Source organism: Pongo abelii, chromosome 19 (assembly GCF_028885655.2).
Source record: "Pongo abelii isolate AG06213 chromosome 19, NHGRI_mPonAbe1-v2.0_pri, whole genome shotgun sequence".
Taxonomy (NCBI): Eukaryota; Metazoa; Chordata; class Mammalia; order Primates; family Hominidae; genus Pongo; species Pongo abelii.
Genome location: NC_072004.2, coordinates 92657167 through 92663166, shown reverse-complemented (window position 1 = coordinate 92663166; position 6000 = coordinate 92657167).

The following is a 6000-nucleotide window of genomic DNA, read 5'->3' as shown; positions in this document are numbered from 1 at the left end:
CTAACCGCTCCTCCTCTCCTACAGAGCCTCCCCGGCACAGCTCACAATGGCAACCTGGGCAGATTCTCCCAGGAACTCCACAGGTACCGGATGCTGCCCCATCGGGGACACAGAGGGTGAGCACAGCCCCACACCAATGCCCGTGGCAGGGGGTGAGAGGAGGCGGCGCCCTCCCTTCAAGGAAGAGCTTGTTCAATCTTTCCCCAGATTCTAGGTTCTGGGAGAGCAGAGGGCAGGGCTGGCTGGGGCAGGACTCAGGGATTACCTGTCATCCAGCTTGGCCACTGACCAGGTCCCCTTCCCTCCCACCCCACAGGGCAGGGCTCGGGGGCTCTGAGGAAGGGAGGAAGGCCACCTTCTCCACTGGGCCAATGATCCTTTAGGAGTCCACAAAAATGTTTTAATTTTCTTTTCCTTTTTTTTTTTTTTTGAGACAGAGCCTCGCTCTGTCGCCCAGGCTGGAGTGCAGTGGCACTATCTCGGCTCACTGCAACCTCTGCCTCCCAGGTTCAAGTGATTCTTGTGCCTCAGCCTCCCAAGTAGCTGGTATGATAGGCGCCCATCACCACACCCAGCTAATCTTTGTGTTTTTAGTAGAGATGGGGTTTCACCATGTTGGCCAGGCTGGTCTCGAACCCCTGGGCTCAAGCGATCTGCCTGCCTCAGCCTCCCACAGTGCTGGGATTACAGGAGTGAGCCACTGCAACTGGTTGGGATAAGCCTATTGATGGGGAGAAAAACCCCAAACACACACACACAGACACACACACGCACACACAGGCACGCACACACACACATACGAACCAAGGAGAGATGATTCCAGATTAACCCATTTTTTGTAGAAGTCAAAGGTTTTGCAGTTGCAGGATTTTGGAGCACACCTCCTATAGAAACAGAACAACAGGATGTATGTACATATGTGTAGAGAGAGACAGAGAATCACACACACACAGACGATAAGGATTCGGCTCATGTGATTGCAGAGGTTAAGTCCCAAGATCTGCTGCAGTCGCCAAGCTGGAGGCCCAGGAGAGCGGACCACGTGGTTCCAGTCTGAGGCCTGAGACCCAAGAAGAGCCAGCGTTCAAGTTCAAAGGCAGGAAAAAGCCAATGTCCCAGTCTGAAGGCAGGCAGGCCGGAGAATTCTCTTCCTCAGGGGAGGGTGAGCCTTTTTGTTCTATGCAGGCCTTCAACTGACTAGATGAGGCCCCCTCAACACTAGGGAACACAGTCTACTCCTCTCAGTCCACTGACTTAAATGTTAAACTCACCCACAAACACCCAGAATAATGTCTAACCACACATCTGGGAACCCCGTGGCCCAGTCAAGCTGACACATAAAAGTACCCAGGTAAGGCTGGGTGCAGTGGCTCAAGCCTGTAATCCTAGCACTTTGGGAGGCCGAGGCAGGTGGATCACCTGAGGTCAGGAGTTTGAGACCAGCCTGGCCAACATGGTGAAACCCTGTCTCTACTAAAAATATAAAAAATTAGCAGGGAGTGGTGGCAGGTGACTATAATCCCAGATACTCAAGAGGCTGAGGCAGGAGAATCACTTGAACTCAGGAGGCAGAGGTTGCAGTGAGCCAAGATCGCGCCATTTCACTCCAGCCTGGGTGACAAGAGTGAAACTCCATATCAAGAAAAAACAAACAAAAAACCCACACACAAAAAAAGGGACCCAGGTAGGACTCCAGTGGACATGAGGGCTGGAGGATCTCCCCCTGTGGCTCTGACTCCAAGGGCAGAGCTGAAGGGGGCAAAGGCTGTCACTGCCCCAAGCTCTGAGAGCTTCAGCCAGGTTACAAGAGACACAGGATAGTGCCAGGGGAGGAGTGACTCTTGGCAGAGCCAGGACCACTTCCGGGGGCTCCACCTTAGGGAGCTGTTGCTTGGCTTCACTCTTGGGTGTAAACTGGCTGATATGGTTTGGATCCATGTCCCCACCCAAATCTCATTTTGAATTGTAATCCCCAGTGTTGAAGGTGGGGCCTGGTGGGAGGTGACTGGATTATGCAGGTGGCATTCTCATGAATGGCTTAGCACCATCTAATATGGTTTGGCTGTGTCCCCACCCAAATCTCATAATACTCACCCGTGGTGAGAGGGACCCAGTGGGAGGCAACTGGAGCATGGGGGCAGTTCCCCCATGCTGTTCTCATGATACTGAGTTAGTTCTCATGAGATCTGATGGTTTTATAAGGGGCTTTCCCTGCTTTCACTCTGTACCTCTCCTTCCTGCTGCCATGTGGAGAAGGACATGTGTTTGCTTCTCCTTCTGCCATGATTGTTAAGTTTCCTGAGGCCTCCCAAGCCATGCTGAACTGAGACTCAATTAAACCTTTTCTGTTTATAAGTTACCCAGTCTTGGGTATGTCCTTATTAGCAGAATGAGGATGGACTAATACACCATCCTCCCTTGGTACTGTACAGTGAGTGAGTTACCGAGAGATCTGGTTGTTAAAAAGTGTGTGGCAGGCTGGATGCGGTAGCTCACGCCTGTAATCCCAGCACTTTGGGAGGCTGAGGCCGGCAGATCATGAGGTCAGGAGATCGAGACCATCGTGGCTAATATGGTGAAATCCCGTCTCTACTAAAAATACAAAAAATTAGCCGGGTGTGGTGGCACCCACCTGTAGTCCCAGCTACTCGGGAAGCTGAGGCAGGAGAGTTGCTTAAACCCAGGAGGCGGAGGTTGCAGTGAGCTGAGATTGCACCACTGCACTCCAGCCTGGGCGACAGAACAAGACTCCATCTCAAAAAAAAAAAAAAAAAAAAGTGTGTGGCAACCTTCCCCTGGCTGTGTCTTTTTCCTGCTCCTGCCATGTCAGATGCCTGCTCCCGCTCTACCTTCCACATGAGTGAAAGCTCCCTGAGGCCTCCCCAGAAACAGATGCCGCTATGCTTCCAGTAGCCTGCAGAACCGTGAGCCAATGAAACCCGTTTCTTTTATAAATTACCCAGGCTCAGGTATTTCTTTATAGCAATGCGAGAGCAGACTAATACACCGGCCTGGCAAAGTGGAAAGGGCAGGGCTTGGCAGCCAGACAAGGACTTAACTTTCAACTTGGGACTGAACATGCACCCAACAGAAATGAGATGGCTCTGCAGATGGAGCTGGAGGGGTCCCCCTTCTCTCTGCACCCCCTGTTCTCTCCATCAGAGTTGCACCGGCCTCTTGCCCCTCACTGGTTCTCAGAGCTCAGAGAGGGCAGGCAGCAGGTTTTTCTCTCCCTCATGTCTCTAATCGGACATAAAGTGGCTGGGGACAGTGCAAAGAGACACAGTAAGGCCTCATGATGATCTGTCACTGTCAAAACTGGGTCCTGGTGACAGTTTCTTAAGCCCAAAGGCAAGGTTGGAGTGGGAAATAGTCTGGTTGCTTCTAACTGAAGGCAGGACAGGTCACAGACAGCACACCGCAGGGGACAGAGCTTTAATTGGAACAACCTCAGATTCTCTCCTGGGGAACAGAAGCGACCAGGAACACGGAAGCTGCTGCCCTCGGCACAGCCAGCACGCACATCGGACCAGACATGAGCTAGTGCAGGGCACATCCTCCATGGCACCTGTGCCACAGGTCACAGCAGCCCCGTGATTTGGATAGAAGAAGACCTGAGTTCCTAATAACCAGTGTTACTTTTCTTCAAGGCAAGCTAACCTGTCTAAAGCCGTTAACCAAAAACAAAAAACAACCAAACAATAACAAACCTTTTTATTGTAAAATAAACAGAAATGCGCAAGCGCACAGAGGACCCCAGGAGCCAGGACTGCCCTGACCCCACACCACATTACAGCCTCTGCCCAGGGAGAAGCCACCTTCTGGCTGCTGTGATGATCGCTTCCTCGTGTTTTAAAACTTACAATAGATCTGCTGTAAGAAAAAGAAAGGAATTGGGTGGGACATTTCCTACAAATTAAAGAGACTGAGCCTTCTGGTCGGGCAGGGTGGTTCACGCCTGTAATCCCAACACTTTGGTAGGCCGAGGCGGGCACATCATTTGAGGTCAGGGGTTCGAGACCAGCCTGGCCAATATAGGGAAGCTCCATCTTTACTAAAAACACACAAAAAATAGCTGGACATGGTGGCGTATGCCTGTAATCCCAGCTACTCGGAAGGCTGAGGTAGGAGAATCACTTCAACCCAGGAGGCGGAGGTTGCAGTGAGCTGAGATTGCACCACTGCATTCCAGCCTGGGTGACAGAGTGAGATTCCATCTCAAAAAAAAAAAAAAAAAAAAAAGATAAAGATAAAGAGCCTGAGCCTTCTGACTTCAGTTTCCCACAGTGCAGTGCAACAGGTTCCTTGGTCTCTATTTCTTGCAAATTGGCAGCTGTATTCAGAGACTGGATCTACTCAGTTTGAATAACAAAACTCTGGCAAGACTGTAGATCTCTAGGAGACACAGGACATCTGCTTGTCTTCTGTGTGTGTGATCTTAGCAGCTGATGCTTAATACTTATATCTATTTATTCATCAGGATTACAGAATGATGTTATTCTATCATTTTTATAGTTAGTGAAAGTTGGAATACTTTTATAGATACTAATCTTCATCTATTGTGCATTTAGGAAAGGCTGGGATAAATGCTTGCTTCTTATTTACCAGTTTTCAAAATAATTGGTTCCCTATCTTCCAAAATTACATTATATATTAAAATTATGAACTCATGAATCTTAACATTCAATGGCATCCTGCAATTATTATTATAGGACAACAATAATTGGGACAAGTTGAACTCATCTCATTTCTGGCCAGTGAAGGCCTCTTTGAGTCTGCTGAGTCCTTTTGACATGACCCTATTTTACTATTTTTTTTATTTTTTATTTTTTGAGATGGTCTCACTCTGTCACTCAGGCTGGAGTGCAGTGGCACAATCTCGGCTCAATGCAACCTCCACCTTCCGGGTTCAAGTGATTCTCCTGCCTCAGCCTCCCACGTAGCTGGGATTACAGGTGCCTGCCACTACGCCTGGCTAATTTTGTATTTTTAGTAGAGACAGGGTTTCACCATGTTGGCCAGGCTGGTTTCGAACTTCTGGGCTCAAGCAATCTGCCATGTTTGCCTCCGTGAGCCACTGCGCCCACCCCCTAATAGTCTTTGATCGCTTTTTTCCCAAGTGATATATGACAAGACGTCCCAGGCTCATCTGGTACGTTTCCTGTCCCAGACTTGGAATGAGTCATTTTAACAGGAACGCCTGGGTTCAATCGGGATGTTAGAGATTCTCTTTGTAATGGGCTGGTCATTGTTTCTAAGTAAATTCACTTAAATACAGCACACATATACATTTAAAGATAAAAATACCTCATGAATTCATATTAACCTTCCAATTCAAATCTGAGACTACAGAGCTTTCTTTTTTTTTTTGAGACGGAGTCTTGCTTTGTTGCCCAGGCTGGAGTGCAATGGCGCAATCTCGCCTCACTGCAACCTCCGCCTCCCGGGTTCAAGCGATTCTCCTGCCTCAGCCTTCCGAGTAGCTGGGATTATAGGCGTGCACCACCATGCCCGGTTAATTTTTGTATTTTTAGTAGCGATGGGGTTTCACCTGGCCAGGCTGGTCTCGAACTCCTGACCTCAGGTGATCCGCCCACCCTGGTCTCCCAGCAATGGGATTACAGGTGTGAGCCACCACACCCGGCGACTACAGGGCTTCTACTTAACCACTCCCTGATGTATCTCCCACACAGAGAACCTTCCACACAGGACCCAGGGAAAGCTGGCTGAGGACAGCCCCGAATTACTCACTTGTTACCATACAAAAACTCAGCATAACAAATGTTAATACTGCCGCTAATATAACCACTAAAACAACAGATGTTTGCAAATGTTCCCTCTATTCTCCTTTTTAAAATTAAAATTTTAAAATTAAAATTTTAAAACACAATTTTGCTGGCCAAGTGTGGTGGCTCAAATCTGTAATCCCAGCACTTTGCGAGGCCAACGTGGCAGGATTGCTTAGGGTCAGGAGTTCGAGACCAACCTAGGCAACACAGC